The 22,961-nt window shown below is 60.0% G+C and overlaps 2 non-coding genes across 2 annotated transcripts; both read left to right on the top strand.

Annotated features, from left to right (window-relative positions):
• The first annotated feature begins 12,961 nt into the window (after window positions 1–12,961).
• On the top strand, window positions 12,962–13,080 carry LOC131863160 (5S ribosomal RNA). The gene has a single exon (XR_009362095.1). It is a non-coding gene; the product is annotated as a 5S ribosomal RNA (ribosomal RNA).
• A 9,488-nt stretch (window positions 13,081–22,568) lies between these two features.
• On the top strand, window positions 22,569–22,687 carry LOC131863159 (5S ribosomal RNA). The gene has a single exon (XR_009362094.1). It is a non-coding gene; the product is annotated as a 5S ribosomal RNA (ribosomal RNA).
• The last annotated feature ends 274 nt before the right edge of the window (window positions 22,688–22,961 follow it).

Genomic DNA, 22,961 nt, shown 5'->3' with positions numbered 1-22,961 from the left:
TGGTGGTGCACCCCGCACGAACAATCCCGCCTCGACCAGCCTGAACAATTCCCCTCTCGAAGGAAGGCCTCGGCCTTAATCGTCCACGACAAACAGCTCGACGAGGCATGAAGCACCCACGGGAGCCGGAGCATGACGATGCAGAGTCTCGGTTCACAGGAGCCTGGGAAGAACATCCCGTACGGAACCCTTTACCCGAAAACATCCGAACCGCACATGCTCGCGACAGTCCTGCCGTTAGAGAATGCACCGTGCACGCGACCGAGTAAGGCCACTCAGAGACATCCATTTCCCAGGTATATGCCCCCTACGCACTTTTGGTGGCGCAACTCGCACGAACAGTCCCACCTCGACCCCGTAAACAAGCTTTTTTGCCTCGAAGAGTTCGTCGGAGACGAAGAAGCAACCTTCAGTGCAAACGTAGCACTCTTTTGTGCAACCGCCCAAACAACGCCCCCTCTACCCTCTGTCGAAACACTCGGCATTGCTGCTCCCTAAGGTGAGCTTCTCCTCATAGGCAATTCCGCTCTTATCCGGTCACGTTTGTGTGCCCGAATTTCGCAAGGCAACCTCCATGGGACATGGAAAAGACTCGAGAAGAGAGCTCGCTCACGGGAGAGAGAAGCCAAGGAGACCACGAGAGTGCTGAGAGTGGGACAGCGCTGAATAGGCGGGAGAAGCCTGCGCGTATAAACGGAGATATATATCCAATTGCAACGAAGGAACGTGCCAAAGATCGAGAACAATGGCAGAAATGCTAGTAACGTGCACTTCGGGACCAACGCATCACCGGAAGACAACCGCCAAACATCGAAAGAGTCGCGATGCTCCGCAACCTACGTGCAAAGCGGTCGCACACCGGGTAAGGGAGTGAGAGCCCCAAACATAGCTGGGCGAGGCGCTCACTCCGCTCTTTAATATCTCGTTAATACCGCCAAGGAAATGGCACAAGCACACACACACAAGCATCCTCGGAAGAGGACAGTTCGAGTGACAGGTCAAATCCAAGAGTTCCGAAGACTACCTCCAGGAACAATCGGGAACAAGACCGATTACAAGTCGTCGAGTCTGTTACTGGGCGAACACGAGATGCGCACAGGAAATCGATCAGCCCTCACAATGGCCCAAGGCCAGAGATCGGACTGCTACGATTTACCCCAACAATCATCGTGCCACTCTTCGCAGAGAGGTGATAGACGCCAACGAGCCCGCGCATAGCAATCGAGGTGTAAAAAGGGCGTTGAAGGCAGGAAGCCTAGACGAAAGAGGCTACGAGGTCACCTCGAAGCGGTCTAAGAATCGGGCGCACTTGGGGCGACTACCAGTGCCAACCCCTTATCCCGCGGTGCGTCCGACACACAGAAATTTCCAAGGCGGCCAAGGAGCCTCCCCGCATAGCAATCGGGGTGTGAGGTTACGGATGCAGCATTGATAGCAATCGAGGTGTGAGGCGAAGGATGCAGAAGTGAGAGCCGAGGGATGTAGCAGAGATAGCAATCGGGGTGTGTGATGCAGAAGAGATAGCAATCGAGGTGTGCGGTGGGAAGGGCCCAGCAGCCAGAATGCATGAAGCGACGGATGAAGCAGTGATGACAACCGGGCTGTGAGGAGAGGAGGGATGCAGCCAAGAAAGCAATCAGGGCTCGAGGCAAGGGATGCATCAAGGATAGCAATCATGTTGTGAGGCGAGATTCCAAAGGCTAAACGTGAGAGGCTGCAGGGTCGACTCAGAGAGGTCTATGCATGTGAGAGGCTGAAAGCAAGGTCGACTCGGAGCGGTCTATGCATCGGGCGCGCTTGGGGCGACTACCAGTGCCAACCCCTTATCCCGCGACGCGTCCGACAAAGAGAACGTTCCAAGGCGGCAGAGGAGGTTACCAGCCGAAGGATGCAGTAGCAATAACAGGTATAGTTCCGCGGCGGCCGAGAAGACTCACCGCATAGGAATCGGGATGCGAGGCGAGGGATGCGGCGGGAAGGCCCCGACGGCTAAACGGAAGAGGCTGCAGGGCCGCCTCGGAATGGTCCAAGCATCGGATGCGATTGGGACGACTACCAGTGCCAACCCCTTATCCCGCGATGCGTCCGATACACAGATAGTTCCAAGGCGGCCGAGGAGCCTCACCGCATATCAATCGGGGTGCGAGGCGAGGGATGGGGCGGGAAGGCCCCAACGGCTAGACGGAAGAGGCTTCAGGGCCACCTCGGAATGGTCCAAGCATCGGACGCGCTTGGGGCGACTGCCAGTGCCAACCCCTTATCCCGCGATGCGTCCGATACACAGATGGTTCCAAGGCGGCCGAGGAGCCTCACCGCATAGCAATCGGGGGTGCGAGGCGAGGGATGGGGCGGGAAGGCCCCAACGGCTAGACGGAAGAGGCTTCAGGGCCGCCTAGGAATGGTCCAAGCATCGGACACGCTTGGGGCGACTACCAGTGACAGCCCCCTATCCCGCGATGCGTCCGATACGAAGATGGTTCCAAGGCGGCCGAGGAGCCTCACCGCATAGCAATCGGGGTGCGAGGTGGGGGATGCGGCGAGATGGCCCCAACGGCTAGACGGAAGAGGCCACAGGGCCGCGTCGGAATAGTCCAAGCATCGGACGCGCTTGGGGCGACTACCAGTGACAACCCCTTATCCCGCGATGCGTCCGATACGAAGATAGTTCCAAGGCGGCCGAGGAGCCTCACCGCATAGCAATCGGGGTGCGAGGTGGGGGATGCGGCGAGATGGCCCCAACGGCTAGACGGAAGAGGCTGCAGGGCCGCCTCGGAATAGTCCAAGCATCGGACGCGCTTGGGGCCACTACCAGTGACAACCCCTTATCCCGCGATGCGTCCGATACGAAGATAGTTCCAAGGCGGCCGAAGAGCCTCACCGCATAGCAATCGGGGTGCGAGGTGGGGGATGCGGCGAGATGGCCCCAACGGCTAGACGGAAGAGGCCACAGGGCCGCCTCGGAATAGTCCAAGCATCGGACGCGCTTGGGGCGACTACCAGTGACAACCCCTTATCCCGCGATGCGTCCGATACGAAGATAGTTCCCAGGCGGCCGAGGAGCCTCACCGCATAGCAATCGGGGTGCGAGGCGAGGGATGCGGCGAGATGGCCCCAAAGGCTAGACGGAAGAGGCTGCAGGGCTGCCTCGGAATAGTCCAAGCATCGGACGCGCTTGGGGCGACTACCACTGCCAACCCCTTATCCCGCGATGCGTCCGATACACAGATAGTTCCGAGGCGGCCGAGGAGGTGGGGGATGCAGCGAGATGGCCCCAACGGCTAGACGGAAGAGGCTGCAGGGCCGCCTCGGAATAGTCCAAGCATCGGACGCGCTTGGGGCGACTACCAGTGACAACCCCTTATCCCGCGATGCGTCCGATACACAGATAGTTCCGAGGCGGCCAAGGAGCCTCACCGCATAGCAATCGTGGTGCGAGGTGGGGGATGCGGCGAGATGGCCCCAACGGCTAGACGGAAGAGGCTGCAGGGCCGCCTCGGAATGGTCCAAGCATCGGATGCGCTTGGGGCGACTACCACTGCCAACCCCTTATCCCGCGATGCGTCCGATACACAGATAGTTCCAAGGCGGCCGAGGAGCCTCACAGCATAGCAATCAGGGTGCGAGGCGAGGGATGCGGCGAGAAAGCCCCAACGGCTAGAGGGAAGAGGCTTCAGGTCCGCCTCGGAATGGTCCAAGCATCGGATGCGCTTGGGGCGACTACCAGTGACAACCCCTTATCCCGCGACGCGTCCGATACACAGATAGTTCCAAGGCGGCCGAGGAGCCTCACCGCATAGCAATCGGGGTGCGAGGCGAGGGATGCGGCGAGAAGGACCCAACGGCTACACGGAAGAGGCTTCGGGGCCGCCTCGGAATGGTCCAAGCATCGGACGCGCTTGGGGCGACTACCAGTGACAACCCCTTATCCCGCGACGCGTCCGATACACAGATAGTTCCAAGGCGGCCGAGGAGCCTCACCGCATAGCAATCGGGGTGCGAGGCGAGGGATGCGGCGAGAAGGACCCAACGGCTAGACGGAAGAGGCTTCGGGGCCGCCTCGGAATGGTCCAAGCATCGGACGCGCTTGGGGCGACTACCAGTGACAACCCCTTATCCCGCGACGCGTCCGATACACAGATAGTTCCAAGGCGGCCGAGGAGCCTCACCGCATAGCAATCGGGGTGCGAGGCGAGGGATGCGGCGAGAAGGACCCAACGGCTAGACGGAAGAGGCTTCGGGTCCGCCTCGGAATGGTCCAAGCATCGGACGCGCTTGGGGCGACTACCAGTGACAACCCCTTATCCCGCGACGCGTCCGATACACAGATAGTTCCAAGGCGGCCGAGGAGCCTCACCGCATAGCAATCGGGGTGCGAGGCGAGGGATGCGGCGAGAAGGACCCAACGGCTAGACGGAAGAGGCTTCGGGTCCGCCTCGGAATGGTCCAAGCATCGGACGCGCTTGGGGCGACTACCAGTGACAACCCCTTATCCCGCGACGCGTCCGATACACAGATAGTTCCAAGGCGGCCGAGGAGCCTCACCGCATAGCAATCGGGGTGCGAGGCGAGGGATGCGGCGAGAAGGACCCAACGGCTAGACGGAAGAGGCTTCGGGTCCGCCTCGGAATGGTCCAAGCATCGGACGCGCTTGGGGCGACTACCAGTGACAACCCCTTATCCCGCGACGCGTCCGATACACAGATAGTTCCGAGGCGGCCGAGGAGCCTCACCGCATAGCAATCGGGGTGCGAGGCGAAGGATGCGGCGAGAAGGACCCAACGGCTAGACGGAAGAGGCTTCGGGTCCGCCTCGGAATGGTCCAAGCATCGGACGCGCTTGGGGCGACTACCAGTGACAACCCCTTATCCCGCGACGCGTCCGATACACAGATAGTTCCAAGGCGGCCGAGGAGCCTCACCGCATAGCAATCGGGGTGCGAGGCGAGGGATGCGGCGAGAAGGACCCAACGGCTAGACGGAAGAGGCTTCAGGGCCGCCTCGGAATGGTCCAAGCATCGAACGCGCTTGGGGCGACTACCAGTGACAACCCCTTATCCCGCGACGCGTCCGATACACAGATAGTTCCGAGGCGGCCGAGGAGCCTCACCGCATAGCAATCGGGGTGCGAGGCGAGGGATGCGGCGAGAAGGACCCAACGGCTAGACGGAAGAGGCTTCAGGGCCGCCTCGGAATGGTCCAAGCATCGGACGCGCTTGGGGCGACTACCAGTGACAACCCCTTATCCCGCGACGCGTCCGATACACAGATAGTTCCGAGGCGGCCGAGGAGCCTCACCGCATAGCAATCGGGGTGCGAGGCGAGGGATGCGGCGAGAAGGACCCAACGGCTAGACGGAAGAGGCTTCAGGGCCGCCTCGGAATGGTCCAAGCATCGGACGCGCTTGGGGCGACTACCAGTGACAACCCCTTATCCCGCGACGCGTCCGATACACAGATAGTTCCGAGGCGGCCGAGGAGCCTCACCGCATAGCAATCGGGGTGCGAGGCGAGGGATGCGGCGAGAAGGACCCAACGGCTAGACGGAAGAGGCTTCAGGGCCGCCTCGGAATGGTCCAAGCATCGGACGCGCTTGGGGCGACTACCGTTGCCAACCCCTTATCCCGCGATGCGTCTGATACACAGATAGTTCCGAGGCGGCCGAGGAGCCTCACCGCATAGCAATCGGGTTGCGAGGCAGATTATTGGGAAGGGAACCCCCTGGGATGCGGCTCAAGCAGTGCCCAAAGGGACTGGAATGCGGAATCACATCGAGAGACCCAAATGCTATACGAGGGCTCAAATCGAATTATCGATTTGGCCACGACATGGACGCATCGGAACGACTACCTTTGCCGAACCACTCGCAATTGCATCCATACCGAAACCAATAGACATTTCCGTTAGAGCCCTCGCATAGCATTCGGGAATCTCGCATGCCCCTCTAAATCGACCAATGCTGGCGCTCAATGAAAATCCGAGCGCTACCACCGTTCGAGCGCCAGCATTGGTCGAGTTAGAGGGGCACGGGGGAGAATGCTCCAGTCAACACCTCCCCTATATAAGTTATTTGTCCGATTCTCGCACAACCGTAGTCTGCCTCGTCGAATCAAACAACGGTCCCAGATTCCGACTTCCGTTCCGTAGAGACCCAAAAGCTAGATGGAGGCTCGCAAGAAAGAGAGTCGGCGCATAGCAATCGGGTTTCTCGAACGTTTAGGGACCGAGCTCACTTGCGGATAGGGCAAAATCCGCCAAGCAACCCAAAAGCTAGACGGGGGCTCGAATCGAATCGCCTAGGCGGCCACAACAACGACGTGTTGGATCGACTACCAGTGCCAAACCATTCAGCAAGACTAGTCTGTGTCGAGGCCGGATAGAGATTCTCAGAGAGCGCCCGCATAGCATTTAGGAGACCTGCCGCGTCCCTCACACTCGACAAATGGTGGTGCACGTTTATAAATCCGAGCGATCCCAACCCTTTCAAGCACCAACATCGGTCGAGATAGAGGGGCACGGAGGGGGCTGCGTGAGACAACACAGTCCCCTATATAAGTTATTTGTCCGATTCTCACACATCCGAAGAATGGTCATCAAATCGGACAACAGCCCAAACTTCCGACTTCCGTCCCAGAAAGCCCAAGAGCTATCTAAAACGTTCATGGCCGGAACTCGATCGCGGCTATACCAGTCCGCCAAGCAACCCAAAAGCTAGACTGGAGCTCTAGTCGAATCACCTCTGTGGCCATTGCAAGGACGTGTTGGAGCGACTACCATTGCCGAACCATTCCGCAGGTCGAGTCCATACCAAGGCCGCATAGAGATTCACGATGAGCTCCTGCATAGCAATCAGGAGACTTGCCGTGTCCATCACAATCGATAAATCCTGGTGCAAGATTTTTGCATCCGAGCGCTCCAACCAGTCGAGCACCAGCATCAATCGACATAAACGGGCACGGGGGGAGGATGCTCGAGAACACTACCTCCCCTATATAAGTTATTTGTCCGATTCTCAAGCAGCCGAAGTCTGGTCATCGAATCGGGTCAAAGACCACAACTTCCGACTTTACCCACAATGCAAGTCATCGAATCGAACATCGGCCCCCGAGTCGGACTCCATGCGTATGTCAGGTCATCGGACCCAAATTCCGCCTTCCTGCGCATGGCGGGCCATCAATATCAACTCGGTCATCGGACCCAAACTCCGCCTTTTTGCGTATGGCACGCCTTCAAATCGGTCATCGGACCCAAATTCCGCCTTCCTGTGCATGGCGGGCCATCAACATCAACTCGGTCATCGGACCCAAATTCCGCCTTTCTGCGCATGGCACGCCATCAACTCGGTCATCGGACCCAAATTCCGCCTTCCTGCGCATGGCAGGTCATCGGACACAAATTCAGACCTCGCCAATATGCCTACGTATCGAATCGGTCATCGGACCCAACTTCCGACTTCATCCATACTGTAGGGTCTTTGAGGTTGGCGCGGTGCGCTCAACCCAGGGAGTCGACCCATCGAAGCATACACCTCCCCTATATAAGCTATTTGTCCGATTCCCACACCTGTGTAGTTTGCACCTCTGACCAGGACATCGACCCCAACTTCCGAACTCGACTGCAACGACGGCACCAGCGCCTTGGTGCGCACCTTGCGACGCACAGTCCCAACATTCGCCTTCCTGCACATGGCAGGTCATCGGACCCAAATTCCGACCTCGCGAGTATGCCTACATATCGAATCGGTCATCGGACCCAACTTCCGACTTCATCCATACCGTAGGGTCTTTGAGGTTGGCGCGGTGCGCTCAACCCGGGGAGTCGACCCAACGAAGCATACACCTCCCCTATATAAGCTATTTGTCCGATTCCCACACCTGTGTAGTTTGCACCTCCGATCAAGACATCGACCCCAACTTCCGAACTCGCCTCCAACGACCGAACCAGCGCCTTGGTGCGCACCTTGCAACGCACAGTGCCAACATTCGCCTTCCTGCACGTGGCAGGTCATCGGACCCAAATTCCGACCTCGCGAGTATGCCTACATATCGAATCGGTCATCGGACCCAACTTCCGACTTCATCCATACCGTAGGGTCTTTGAGGTTGGCGCGGTGCGCTCAACCCGGGGAGTCGACCCAACGAAGCATACACCTCCCCTATATAAGCTATTTGTCCGATTCCCACACCTGTGTAGCTTGCACCTCCGATCAGGACATCGACCCCAACTTCCGAACTCGACTAAAAAGACCGCACCAGCGCCTTGGTGTGCACCTTGCAACGCACAGTGTCAACATTCGCCTTCCTGCACATGGCAGGTCATCGGACCCAAATTCCGACCTCATGAGCATACCTACTAATCGAATCGGTCATCGGACCCAACTTCCGACATCATCCATACCGTAGGGTCTTTGAGGTTGGCGCGGTGCGCTCAACCTGGGGAGTCGACCCATCGAAGCATACACCTCCCCTATATAAGCTATTTGTCCGATTCCGACACCTGTGTAGTTTGCACCTCCGCTCAGGACATCGACCCCAACTTCCGAACTCGCCTGCAACGACCGAACCAGCGCCTTGGTGCGCACCAAAAGTGCGCACTTTTGGAGGGCACTTTTGTGCGCTCCAAAGGTGCGCACTTTTGGAGGGCACTTTTCTGCGCTCCAAAGGTGCGCACTTTTGGAGGGCACTTTTTGGAGGGCACTTTTCTGCGCTCCAAAGGTGCGCACTTTTGGAGGGCACTTTTTGGAGGGCACTTTTCTGCGCTCCAAAGGTGCGCACTTTTGGAGGGCACTTTTTGGAGGGCACTTTTCTGCGCTCCAAAGGTGCGCACTTTTGGAGGGCACTTTTTGGAGGGCACTTTTCTGCGCTCCAAAGGTGCGCACTTTTGGAGGGCACTTTTTGGAGGGCACTTTTCTGCGCTCCAAAGGTGCGCACTTTTGGAGGGCACTTTTTGGAGGGCACTTTTCTGCGCTCCAAAGGTGCGCACTTTTGGAGGGCACTTTTTGGAGGGCACTTTTCTGCGCTCCAAAGGTGCGCACTTTTGGAGGGCACTTTTTGGAGGGCACTTTTCTGCGCTCCAAAGGTGCGCACTTTTGGAGGGCACTTTTTGGAGGGCACTTTTCTGCGCTCCAAAGGTGCGCACTTTTGGAGGGCACTTTTTGGAGGGCACTTTTCTGCGCTCCAAAGGTGCGCACTTTTGGAGGGCACTTTTGTGCACTCCAAAGGTGCGCACTTTTGGAGGGCACTTTTCCTGTGCTCCAAAGGTGCACACCTAGGTGAGCACCTTCGACCACACCTTGTAGCACACCAAACTCTGACTTTCGACTTCATCCGCAATGCAGGGTCTTTGAGGTTGGCGCAATGCGCACAACCAGGGGAGTCGACCCATCAAACCCAACACCTCCCCTATATAAGCTATTTGTCTGATTCTCATACATGCGTAGCCTGCAGGAGCAATTAGGACATCGACCCCAACTTTCGGCTTCTAAACGAAAACAAGGTCTTTGAGGTTGGTGTAATGCGAACAACTAGGGGAGTCAACCCATCAAACCCAACACCTCCCCTATATAAGCTATTTGTCTGATTCTCATACATGTGTAGTCTACAGGAGCAATTAGGACATCGACCCCAACTTTTGACTTCTTAACGAAAACAAGGTCTTTGAGGTTGACGTAATGCGCACAACCAGGGGAGTCGACCCATCAAACCCAACACCTCCCCTATATAAGCTATTTGTCCGATTCTCATACATGTGTAGCCTGCAGGAGCCATTAGGACATTGACCCCAACTTTTGACTTCTTAACGAAAACAAGGTCTTTGAGGTTGGCGTAATGCGCACAACCAAGGGAGTTGACCCATCAAACCCAACACCTCCCCTATATAAGCTATTTGTCTGATTCTCATACATGTGTAGCCTGCAACAACGATTAGGACATCCACCCCAACTTCTGAATTCGTCTGCGTTGACCGCACCAAAGGTGCACGCCTTGGTGCTCACCAAAATCCGACTTCCGACTTCTTCTGCTATGCGGGGTCTTTGAGGTTGGCGCAGTGCGCACAACCAGGGGAGTCAACCCACCGAATGCAACACCTCCCCTATATAAGCTATTTGTCTGATTCTCATACATGCGTAGACTGCAGCAATGATTAGGACATCCACCCCAACTTTTGACTTCTTAAACAAGACAGGGTCTTTGAAGTTGGTGCAGTGCACACAACCAGGGGAGTCGACCCATCAAACGCAACACCTCCCCTATATAAAGCTATTTGTCCGATTCTCATACGTGTAGTCTGCAGCAGCGATTAGGACATCGACCCCAACTTCCGAATTCGTTTGCATTGACCGCACCAAAGGTGCACGCCTTGGTGTGCACCCTGGAGTGCACTTTGGTGCTCACCTCGGTGCACACTTTGGTGTGCACCTCGGTGTGCACCAAAGGTGCGCACCTTGGAGCGCACCAAAGGTGTACACTTTGGAGCGCACCACATAGGGTCTTTGAGAGGTTGGCGCAGTGCGCACACCAAGGTGGGTGTTGAGGTGCGTGCCGAGGTGGGTGGGTGCTAGGGTGCGCTCCATGGTGGGTGCCAGGGTGGGTGCGTGCTAGGGTGGATTCCAAAGAGGGTCATAGGGTGGGTGCCAAGGTGGGTTGGTGATATAGTGGGTTCAAAGGTGGGTACTAGGGTGGGTTCCAAGGTGGGTCACAAGTTGGGTGCCAGGATGCGTGGGTGTTAGGTTGGGTGCCAAGGTGGGCTCCTGCGTGGGTGGGTGCTAGGGTGGGTTTCAAGGTGGACGCGAGGGCGGGTGCCAAGGTGGGTAACAAGTTGGGTGTTAGGATGGGTGAGTGCTAGAGTGGGTGCCAAGGTGGGTGGGTGCTAAGGTGGATGCCAAGGTGGTTCACAGGGTGGGTGGGTTCTAGGGTGAGTTCCAAGGTGGGTCACAGGTTCAGTGCTAGGGTGGGTGTCAAGGCGGGTGTCGAGGTGCCTGGGTGCTAGGGTGTGGATGCCAATGTGGGTCATAGGGTGGGTACTAGGGTGGGCTGCAATGTGGGTGCCAAGGTGGGTAACATGCTCGGTGGGTTCTAAATTGGGTGCCAGGGTGGGTGTGCACCCACCTTGCCCGAGGTGGGTGCCAAGGTGCCAGTGTGGGTGGGTGCTAAGGTGGATGCCAAGGTGGGTGAGAAGGTGGGTGATAGGTTGAGTGGTAGGATGGGTGGGTGCCAAGATGGGTCACAGGGTGGGTGCAAGGGTGGGTAGGTGCTAGGGTTGGTGTCAGGGTGGGTGGGTGCTAGGTTGGGTTCCAAGGTGGGTGCGAGGGTGAGTGTCAAGGTGGGTCACAGGTTAGGTGCTAGGATGGGTGAGTGCTAGGGTGCAAAGGTGCCAGGGTGGGTGCTAGGATGGGTCGATGCTAGGGTGAGTGGCAAGGTGGGTCCACAAGTGTCAAGGTGGGTGCCGAGGTGGGTGCCAAGTCGGCGACTGCTATGGTGGATGCCAAGGTGGGTCACGGGGTGGGTGCCAAGTTGCTAGGTTGGGTTCCAAGGTGGGTGCCAACGTGGGTGCTAGGGTGCGTGGGTTAAAGGGTGTGTCACAACGTGGGTGCCAGGATGGGTGCGCACCCACACTGGCCAAGACGGGTGCGGGTGCAAGGTTGGGTTCCAAGCCCGGTCACAGGCTGGGTGCTAGGATGGGTGGGTGCCAAGGTGGGCACCAGGGTGGGTGCACCCACCCTGGCCAAGGTGGGTCACGGGGTGGGTCCTAGGGTGGGTAACGGGGTGGGTACTAAGGTGCGTGCCAAGGTGGGTCATAGGGTGGGTGCCAAGGTGGGCACCAGGGTGGGTGTGCACCAACCCTAGCCAGGGTAGGTCACGGGGTGGTTGTCGGGGTGGGCGTCAAGGAGCCAAGGTGGGTGGCAAGTAGCCAAGTTGCGTGCCAAGGTGGGTGTCGGGGTGGGTGCCAAGGATCCAAGGTGGGTGCCAAGGAACCAAGGTGGGTGTCTGGGTGGGTGCCGAGGTGGGAGCCAGGGTGGGTCCCAAGGTGAGTGCAAAGGTGGGTGCCAGGGTCAAGGTGAGTGCCAATGTGGGTTCCAAGGTGCCAGGGTCAGGGTGAGTGCCAATGTGGGTTCAAAGGTGCTAAGTTGGGTGCGAGGTTGGGTGCGAGGGTGGGTGGGTGCCAAGGTGTGCTAGGTGGAAGCCCGGGTGGGTCGGCATCCCATGGGTGTCGAGTTGGGTGCCTGATGGGTGCTTCTTGTCAAGTTTTAGTCGTCGGGACTCATTTCGAGCCTTAGAGGTCGTTTCTTGTCCGGTTGCCCTGTCTTCGACCTGGGAACCCAATTTTGGTCCTCGGGTCCCATTTTTTTTTGTCTCGCATCCCACTTTTGGCCTGTGGCCTTTTCGGGGTCGATTCTCGTTTTGGGCATCAGAGCATGTTTCTTCTCCTAAAACCCAATATTTGTTTATTAAGTCTCGGAACACATTTTTGTTCTCGTGGACCCATCATGGGTCTTGGAACGCATTTGTGGTCCTTGGGTCCCATTTTGCATCCCGAAACTTGTGTTTTGGTGCTTGATCCCTATTTTGGGTGCCCACCTTGCACCAAGTGCGCACCCGGGGCAAACCGAGCGCCTTGGTGCACCGGGGCAAGATCGAGCGTGCACCCGAGGCGCCCCGAACATGCACCAAGGTGCACTCGGCCCACATGTGAGCGCAGGTCGTTGCGCCCGAGGTGGTGTGTGGGCACCGCGTTGCAGACGGGACACTGCACGCACACGACGCCCCCTCCAGGTGCACGCACGTAGGCCGGGCCGGGTGCACACCCGACGCCCTAGCAAGGTGCGCGCACCCGGGCAGGGCTCACACTTGGCGAACGGGGCGCACTTCGCGAGGGAGGGTGTGCACCTCGACGGGGGTGGGTGGCCGGGGTGGATTCGCACGTGGGTCGCGGTTTGCTAAGTACACACTGCGACAAGCTCATAACGGGTGCGATCATACCAGCGTTAGTGCACCGGATCCCATCAGAACTCCGCAGTTAAGCGCGCTTGGGCCGGAGTAGTACTGGGATGGGTGACCTCCCGGGAAGTCCCGGTGTTGCACCCTTTTTTAGTTTTTCGCCGGGCGTCGCAATGCTATTTGAATAAACCTTTTGCCCGTTTGCGTTCTCGTCGGGGCCGGGCCGGGCCGGGGTGCGCTGCCCGCACTACCGCGCGCGCGGGGGCGACACCGAGCGCGCACCCGAGGCGCCCCGAGCACACAGGCCACGGTGCAACCCGGGCGTTGTGCGCGCACCCCGGTGCGCCCGAGGTGCTGCGCGCGCACCCAGGTGAAATCGGTGTGCACCTCGGCCAGTGCGCGCTCGGTCGAGTCGCGCACGTTGGCCAAGGTGCACGGTGATGTTTCTTACTCTAAGGTTCCGCACCAGACGCCCGGGACAGGTGAGCGAAGCTGGGCGGGGCCGGGTGCGCGGCCGGGGCAGGTGCACGCAGCTGGAGAGAGCTTTGGAGCACACTTCGGAGCGCACCAATGATGCGCTCCATTCAAAAGTTTCCTGAAAAGGCAAAAAAAGTTGAGATTATAGAATTTCCCACTTGAGAGATTGTAAAAAAAAAAAATTTAAAATGAAGGAAACGCGGGTGCCAAGGTGTGCGCAGCCCAGCCAAGGTGTGCGCACCAAGGCGCCCACCCTGGCGAAGGTGCACGCAAGGTGCGCACCCGAGGCAAACCGGACAATTAACCCAACTTTCGACTTCGCGCGCACCTTGGAGCGCACTTCGGAGCGCTCCTTGGTGCGCACCAATCTTGGGCACCTCGGAGTGCACCATGGCGCCCACCAAGGTGCGCACCCGGGGCAAACCGAGCTCCGACTTCGTGCGCACCTTGGAGCGCACGAAAGGTGCGCACCATGGCGCCCACCAAGGTGCGCAGCCCAGCCAAGGCGTGCGCATCAAGGTGCGCACCCTGGCGAAGGTGCGCACCCGGGGCAAACCGAGCTCCGACTTCGTGCGCACCTTGGAGCGCACAAAAGGTGCGCAACCCAGCCAAGGTGTGCGCACCCCGGTCAAACCGAGCTCCGAATCGTGCGCACCAGAGGTGCACGCCATCGTGCGCACCTTGGAGCACACTTCGGAGCCCTCCTTGGTGCGCGCCGATGTTGCGCACCTCGGAGCGCACCCGGGGAAAACAATGCAATTAACCCGACTTTCGACTTCGTGGGCACCTCGGAGCGCTCTCGGGTTCGCACCTCGGAGCACACCGAGGTGCGCACCTTTGATGCGCTGCCTTCACCAATTTCCAGAAATGGCAAGAAAACATTGAGAAGGTGTGCGCACCGAGGTGCCCACCCTGGCGAAGGTGCACGCGAGGTGCGCACCCGGGGCAAACCGGGCTCCGACTTCGTGCACGCCGCACCTTGGAGCACACTTCGGAGCGCTCCTTGGTGCGCACCAGGGCGCGCAACCCAGCCGAGGTGCCCACCCCGGCGAAGGTGCACGCGAGGTGCGCACCCGGGGCAAACCGGGGTCCGACTTCGTGCACGCCGCACCTTGGAGCACACATCGGGGCGCTCCCGGGTTCGCACCGGCGTTGCGCACCGTGGTGGGCACCTCGGAGCACACCAAGGTGGGCAGCGAGGTGCGCACCTTTGATGCGATGCCTTCACTAATTTCCATAAAAGGCAAAAAAAAAACGAGATTTTAAAATTTCCGTTTTGAAAGATAGTGAGAAAAAGGGAATGCTGGTGCCATCTTGAGCCCGCCCTGGTGCGCAGCCCAGCCAAGGTGTGCGCACCAAGGTGCCCACCCTGGCGAAGGTGCGCGCCCGGGCAATTAACCCAACTTCCAACTTCGCGCGCGCCAGGGTGGGAGCGCACCCAACAACCGGGCCTGGGAAGAGCCAATGCGAGAAACCCCACCAAACGCTCTGACAAAAAAAGAGGGGGCGCTCCAGTAACCCCGCTTCGGAGCGCACCCTGGGCAAACCCAGCCAAGGTGCCCACCCCGGCCAAGGTGCAGGCGAGGTGCGCACCCGGGGCAAACCGGGCTCCGACAACGTGCACGCCGCACCTTGGAGCACACTTCGTAGCGCTCCCGGGTGCGCACCTCAGAGCACACCAAGGTGGGCAGCGAGGTGCGCACCTTTGATGCGCTGCCTTCACTAATTTCCAGAAAAGGCAAAAAAAAAAGGAGATTTTAAAATTTCCGTTTTGAAAGATAGTGAAAAAAACGGAACGCGCGTGCCATCTTGAGCCCGCCCTGGTGCGCAGCCCAGGTAAGGTGCCCACCCTGGCAAAGGTGCGCACCCGGGCAATTAACCCTACTTCCGACTTCGTGCGCGCCAGGGTGGCAACCGGGCCTCGGAAGAGCCAATGCGAGAAACCCCACCAAACGCTCCGACAAAAAAAGAGGCGGCGCTCCAATAACCCCGCTTCGGAGCGCAGCCGGGGCAAACCCAGCCAAGGTGCCCACCCCGACGAAGGTGCACGCGAGGTGCGCACCCGGGGCAAACCGGGCTCCGACAACGTGCACGCAGCACCTTGGAGCACACTTCGAAGCACTCCCGGGTGCCCACCGGCGTTGCGCACCGTGGTGGGCAGCGAGGTGCGCACCTTTGATGCGCTGCCTTCACTAATTTCCAGAAAAAGGCAAAAAAAAATGAGATTTTAAAATTTCCGTTTTGAAAGATAGTGAAAAAAAAGGAACGCGGGTGCCATCTTGAGCCCGCCCTGGTGCGCAGCCCAGGCAAGGCATGCGCACCAAGGTGCCCACCCGAGGTGCACACCCGGGGCAAACCGGGCTCCGACTTCGTGCAGGCCGCACCTTGGAGCACACTTCGGAGCGCTCCTTGGTGCGCACCATGGTGCCCACCAGGGCGCGCAACCCAGCCAAGGTCTGCACACCAAGGTGCCCACCCCGGCGAAGGTGCACGCGAGGTGCGCACCCGGGGCAAACCGGGCTCCGACTTCGTGCACGCCATGGTGCCCACCGCGGCGAAGGTGCACGCGAGGTGCGCACCCGGGGCAAACCGGGCTCCGACTTCGTGCACGCCGCACCTTGGAGCACACTTCGGAGCGCTCCTTGGTGCGCACCATGGTGCCCACCAGGGCGCGCAACCCAGCCAAGGTGTGCGCACCAAGGTGCACGCGAGGTGCGCACCCGGGGCAAACCGGGGTCCGACTTCGTGCACGCCGCACCTTGGAGCACACATCGGAGCGCTCCCAGGTTCGCACCAGCGTTGCGCACCTTTGATGCGCTGCCTTCACTAATTTCCAGAAAAGGCAAAAAAAAACGATATTTTAAAATTTCCGTTCTGAAAGATAGTGAAAAAAACGGAACGCGGGTGCCATCTTGAGCCCTTCCTGGTGCGCAGCCCAGGCAAGTTGTGCGCACCAAGGTGCCCACCCTGGCGGAGGTGCGCGCCCGGGGCAAACCGGGCTCCGACTTCGTGCACTGCATGGTGCCCACCAAGGCGCGCAACCCAGCCAAGGTGCCCACCGCAGCGAAGGTGCACGCGAGGTGCACACCCGGGGCAAACCGGGCTCCGACTTCGTGCACGCCGCACCTTGGAGCACACTTCAGAGCGCTCCTTGGTGCGCACCAGGGCGCGCAACCCAGCCGAGGTGCCCACCCCGGCGAAGGTGCACGCGAGGTGCGCACCCGGGGCAAACCGGGCTCCGACTTCGTGCACGCCATGGTGCCCACCGCGGCGAAGGTGCGCACCCGGGGCAAACCGGGCTCCGACTTCGTGCACGCCGCACCTTGGAGCACACTTCGGAGCGCTCCTTGGTGCGCACCATGGTGCCCACCAGGCCGCGCAACCCAGCCAAGGTGTGCGCACCAAGGTGCACGCGAGGTGCGCACCCGGGGCAAACCGGGGTCCGACTTCGTGCACGCCGCACCTTGGAGCACACATCGGGGCGCTCCCGGGTTCGCACCGGCGTTGCGCACCGTGGTGGGCACCTCGGAGCACACCAAGGTGGGCAGCGAGGTGCGCACCTTTGATGCGATGCCTTCACTAATTTCCATAAAAGGCAAAAAAAAAACGAGATTTTAAAATTTCCGTTTTGAAAGATAGTGAGAAAAAGGGAATGCTGGTGCCATCTTGAGCCCGCCCTGGTGCGCAGCCCAGCCAAGGTTTGCGCACCAAGGTGCCCACCCTGGCGAAGGTGCGCGCCCGGGCAATTAACCCAACTTCCAACTTCGCGCGCGCCAGGGTGGGAGCGCACCCAACAACCGGGCCTGGGAAGAGCCAATGCGAGAAACCCCACCAAACTCTCTGACAAAAAAAGAGGGGGCGCTCCAGTAACCCCGCTTCGGAGCGCACCCTGGGCAAACCCAGCCAAGGTGCCCACCCCGGCCAAGGTGCAGGCGAGGTGCGCACCCGGGGCAAACCGGGCTCCGACAACGTGCACGCCGCACCTTGGAGCACACTTCGTAGCGCTCCCGGGTGCGCACCTCAGAGCACACCAAGGTGGGCAGCGAGGTGCGCACCTTTGATGCGCTGCCTTCACTAATTTCCAGAAAAGGCAAAAAAAAAAGGAGATTTTAAAATTTCCGTTTTGAAAGATAGTGAAAAAAACGGAACGCGCGTGCCATCTTGAGCCCGCCCTGGTGCGCAGCCCAGGTAAGGTGCCACCCTGGCAAAGGTGCGCACCCGGGAAATTAACCCTACTTCCGACTTCGTGCGCGCCAGGGTGGCAACCGGGCCTCGGAAGAGCCAATGCGAGAAACCCCACCAAACGCTCCGACAAAAAAAGAGGCGGCGCTCCAATAACCCCGCTTCGGAGCGCAGCCGGGGCAAACCAAGCCAAGGTGCCCACCCCGACGAAGGTGCACGCGAGGTGCGCACCCGGGGCAAACCGGGCTCCGACAACGTGCACGCAACACCTTGGAGCACACTTCGAAGCACTCCCGGGTGCCCACCGGCGTTGCGCACCATGGTGGGCAGCGAGGTGCGCACCTTTGATGCGCTGCCTTCACTAATTTCCAGAAAAAGGCAAAAAAAAATGAGATTTTAAAATTTCCGTTTTGAAAGATAGTGAAAAAAAAGGAACGCGGGTGCCATCTTGAGCCCGCCCTGGTGCGCAGCCCAGGCAAGGCATGCGCACCAAGGTGCCCACCCGAGGTGCACACCCGGGGCAAACCGGGCTCCGACTTCGTGCAGGCCGCACCTTGGAGCACACTTCGGAGCGCTCCTTGGTGCGCACCATGGTGCCCACCAGGGCGCGCAACCCAGCCAAGGTCTGCACACCAAGGTGCCCACCCCGGCGAAGGTGCACGCGAGGTGCGCACCCGGGGCAAACCGGGCTCCGACTTCGTGCACGCCATGGTGCCCACCGCGGCGAAGGTGCACGCGAGGTGCGCACCCGGGGCAAACCGGGCTCCGACTTCGTGCACGCCGCACCTTGGAGCACACTTCGGAGCGCTCCTTGGTGCGCACCATGGTGCCCACCAGGGCGCGCAACCCAGCCAAGGTGTGCGCACCAAGGTGCACGCGAGGTGCGCACCCGGGGCAAACCGGGGTCCGACTTCGTGCACGCCGCACCTTGGAGCACACATCGGAGCGCTCCCAGGTTCGCACCAGCGTTGCGCACCTTTGATGCGCTGCCTTCACTAATTTCCAGAAAAGGCAAAAAAAAACGATATTTTAAAATTTCCGTTCTGAAAGATAGTGAAAAAAACGGAACGCGGGTGCCATCTTGAGCCCTTCCTGGTGCGCAGCCCAGGCAAGTTGTGCGCACCAAGGTGCCCACCCTGGCGGAGGTGCGCGCCCGGGGCAAACCGGGCTCCGACTTCGTGCACTGCATGGTGCCCACCAAGGCGCGCAACCCAGCCAAGGTGCCCACCGCAGCGAAGGTGCACGCGAGGTGCACACCCGGGGCAAACCGGGCTCCGACTTCGTGCACGCCGCACCTTGGAGCACACTTCAGAGCGCTCCTTGGTGCGCACCAGGGCGCGCAACCCAGCCGAGGTGCCCACCCCGGCGAAGGTGCACGCGAGGTGCGCACCCGGGGCAAACCGGGCTCCGACTTCGTGCACGCCATGGTGCCCACCGCGGCGAAGGTGCGCACCCGGGGCAAACCGGGCTCCGACTTCGTGCACGCCGCACCTTGGAGCACACTTCGGAGCGCTCCTTGGTGCGCACCATGGTGCCCACCAGGCCGCGCAACCCAGCCAAGGTGTGCGCACCAAGGTGCACGCGAGGTGCGCACCCGGGGCAAACCGGGGTCCGACTTCGTGCACGCCGCACCTTGGAGCACACATCGGGGCGCTCCCGGGTTCGCACCGGCGTTGCGCACCGTGGTGGGCACCTCGGAGCACACCAAGGTGGGCAGCGAGGTGCGCACCTTTGATGCGATGCCTTCACTAATTTCCATAAAAGGCAAAAAAAAAACGAGATTTTAAAATTTCCGTTTTGAAAGATAGTGAGAAAAAGGGAATGCTGGTGCCATCTTGAGCCCGCCCTGGTGCGCAGCCCAGCCAAGGTTTGCGCACCAAGGTGCCCACCCTGGCGAAGGTGCGCGCCCGGGCAATTAACCCAACTTCCAACTTCGCGCGCGCCAGGGTGGGAGCGCACCCAACAACCGGGCCTGGGAAGAGCCAATGCGAGAAACCCCACCAAACTCTCTGACAAAAAAAGAGGGGGCGCTCCAGTAACCCCGCTTCGGAGCGCACCCTGGGCAAACCCAGCCAAGGTGCCCACCCCGGCCAAGGTGCAGGCGAGGTGCGCACCCGGGGCAAACCGGGCTCCGACAACGTGCACGCCGCACCTTGGAGCACACTTCGTAGCGCTCCCGGGTGCGCACCTCAGAGCACACCAAGGTGGGCAGCGAGGTGCGCACCTTTGATGCGCTGCCTTCACTAATTTCCAGAAAAGGCAAAAAAAAAAGGAGATTTTAAAATTTCCGTTTTGAAAGATAGTGAAAAAAACGGAACGCGCGTGCCATCTTGAGCCCGCCCTGGTGCGCAGCCCAGGTAAGGTGCCACCCTGGCAAAGGTGCGCACCCGGGCAATTAACCCTACTTCCGACTTCGTGCGCGCCAGGGTGGCAACCGGGCCTCGGAAGAGCCAATGCGAGAAACCCCACCAAACGCTCCGACAAAAAAAGAGGCGGCGCTCCAATAACCCCGCTTCGGAGCGCAGCCGGGGCAAACCAAGCCAAGGTGCCCACCCCGACGAAGGTGCACGCGAGGTGCGCACCCGGGGCAAACCGGGCTCCGACAACGTGCACGCAACACCTTGGAGCACACTTCGAAGCACTCCCGGGTGCCCACCGGCGTTGCGCACCGTGGTGGGCAGCGAGGTGCGCACCTTTGATGCGCTGCCTTCACTAATTTCCAGAAAAAGGCAAAAAAAAATGAGATTTTAAAATTTCCGTTTTGAAAGATAGTGAAAAAAAAGGAACGCGGGTGCCATCTTGAGCCCGCCCTGGTGCGCAGCCCAGGCAAGGCATGCGCACCAAGGTGCCCACCCGAGGTGCACACCCGGGGCAAACCGGGCTCCGACTTCGTGCAGGCCGCACCTTGTAGCACACTTCGGAGCGCTCCTTGGTGCGCACCATGGTGCCCACCAGGGCGCACCCGGGGCAAACCGGGCTCCGACTTTGTGCACGCCGCACCTTGGAGCACACATCGGAGCGCTCCCAGGTTCGCACCAGCGTTGCGCACCTTTGATGCGCTGCCTTCACTAATTTCCAGAAAAGGCAAAAAAAAACGATATTTTAAAATTTCCGTTCTGAAAGATAGTGAAAAAAACGGAACGCGGGTGCCATCTTGAGCCCTTCCTGGTGCGCAGCCCAGGCAAGTTGTGCGCACCAAGGTGCCCACCCTGGCGGAGGTGCGCGCCCGGGGCAAACCGGGCTCCGACTTCGTGCACTGCATGGTGCCCACCAAGGCGCGCAACCCAGCCAAGGTGCCCACCGCAGCGAAGGTGCACGCGAGGTGCGCACCCGAGGTGCACACCCGGGGCAAACCGGGCTCCGACTTCGTGCACGCCGCACCTTGGAGCACACTTCAGAGCGCTCCTTGGTACGCACCAGGGCGCGCAACCCAGCCAAGGTGCTCACCCCGGCGAAGGTGCACGCGAGGTGCGCACCCGGGGCAAACCGGGCTCGGACTTCGTGCACGCCGCACCTTGGAGCACACATCGGAGCGCTCCCGGGTTCGCACCAGCATTGCGCACCTTTGATGCGCTGCCTTCACTAATTTCCAGAAAAGGCAAAAAAAAGAAAAAAATGAGATTTTAAAATTTCCGTTTTGAAAGATAGTGAAAAAAACGGAACGCGGGTGCCATCTTGAGCCCGCCCTGGTGTGCAGCCCAGGCAAGTTGTGCGCACCAAGGCACCCACCCTGGCCAAGGTGGGTCACGGGGTGGGTCCTAGGGTGGGTAACGGGGTGGGTACTAAGGTGCGTGCCAAGGTGGGTCATAGGGTGGGTGCCAAGGTGGGCACCAGGGTGGGTGTGCACCAACCCTAGCCAGGGTAGGTCACGGGGTGGTTGTCGGGGTGGGCGTCAAGGAGCCAAGATGGGTGGCAAGTAGCCAAGTTGCGTGCCAAGGTGGGTGTCGGGGTGGGTGCCAAGGATCCAAGGTGGGTGCCAAGGAACCAAGGTGGGTGTCTGGGTGGGTGCCGAGGTGGGAGCCAGGGTGGGTCCCAAGGTGAGTGCAAAGGTGGGTGCCAGGGTCAAGGTGAGTGCCAATGTGGGTTCCAAGGTGCCAGGGTCAGGGTGAGTGCCAATGTGGGTTCAAAGGTGCTAAGTTGGGTGCGAGGTTGGGTGCGAGGGTGGGTGGGTGCCAAGGTGTGCTAGGTGGAAGCCCGGGTGGGTCGGCATCCCATGGGTGTCGAGTTGGGTGCCTGATGGGTGCTTCTTGTCAAGTTTTAGTCGTCGGGACTCATTTCGAGCCTTAGAGGTCGTTTCTTGTCCGGTTGCCCTGTCTTCGACCTGGGAACCCAATTTTGGTCCTCGGGTCCCATTTTTTTTTGTCTCGCATCCCACTTTTGGCCTGTGGCCTTTTCGGGGTCGATTCTCGTTTTGGGCATCAGAGCATGTTTCTTCTCCTAAAACCCAATATTTGTTTATTAAGTCTCGGAACACATTTTTGTTCTCGTGGACCCATCATGGGTCTTGGAACGCATTTGTGGTCCTTGGGTCCCATTTTGCATCCCGAAACTTGTGTTTTGGTGCTTGATCCCTATTTTGGGTGCCCACCTTGCACCAAGTGCGCACCCGGGGCAAACCGAGCGCCTTGGTGCACCGGGGCAAGATCGAGCGTGCACCCGAGGCGCCCCGAACATGCACCAAGGTGCACTCGGCCCACATGTGAGCGCAGGTCGTTGCGCCCGAGGTGGTGTGTGGGCACCGCGTTGCAGACGGGACACTGCACGCACACGACGCCCCCTCCAGGTGCACGCACGTAGGCCGGGCCGGGTGCACACCCGACGCCCTAGCAAGGTGCGCGCACCCGGGCAGGGCTCACACTTGGCGAACGGGGCGCACTTCGCGAGGGAGGGTGTGCACCTCGACGGGGGTGGGTGGCCGGGGTGGATTCGCACGTGGGTCGCGGTTTGCTAAGTACACACTGCGACAAGCTCATAACGGGTGCGATCATACCAGCGTTAGTGCACCGGATCCCATCAGAACTCCGCAGTTAAGCGCGCTTGGGCCGGAGTAGTACTGGGATGGGTGACCTCCCGGGAAGTCCCGGTGTTGCACCCTTTTTTAGTTTTTCGCCGGGCGTCGCAATGCTATTTGAATAAACCTTTTGCCCGTTTGCGTTCTCGTCGGGGCCGGGCCGGGCCGGGGTGCGCTGCCCGCACTACCGCGCGCGCGGGGGCGACACCGAGCGCGCACCCGAGGCGCCCCGAGCACACAGGCCACGGTGCAACCCGGGCGTTGTGCGCGCACCCCGGTGCGCCCGAGGTGCTGCGCGCGCACCCAGGTGAAATCGGTGTGCACCTCGGCCAGTGCGCGCTCGGTCGAGTCGCGCACG

Source organism: Cryptomeria japonica, unplaced genomic scaffold (assembly GCF_030272615.1).
Source record: "Cryptomeria japonica unplaced genomic scaffold, Sugi_1.0 HiC_scaffold_56, whole genome shotgun sequence".
Classification (NCBI taxonomy): Eukaryota; Viridiplantae; Streptophyta; class Pinopsida; order Cupressales; family Cupressaceae; genus Cryptomeria; species Cryptomeria japonica.
This window is presented reverse-complemented; position numbering and strand designations above follow the sequence as displayed.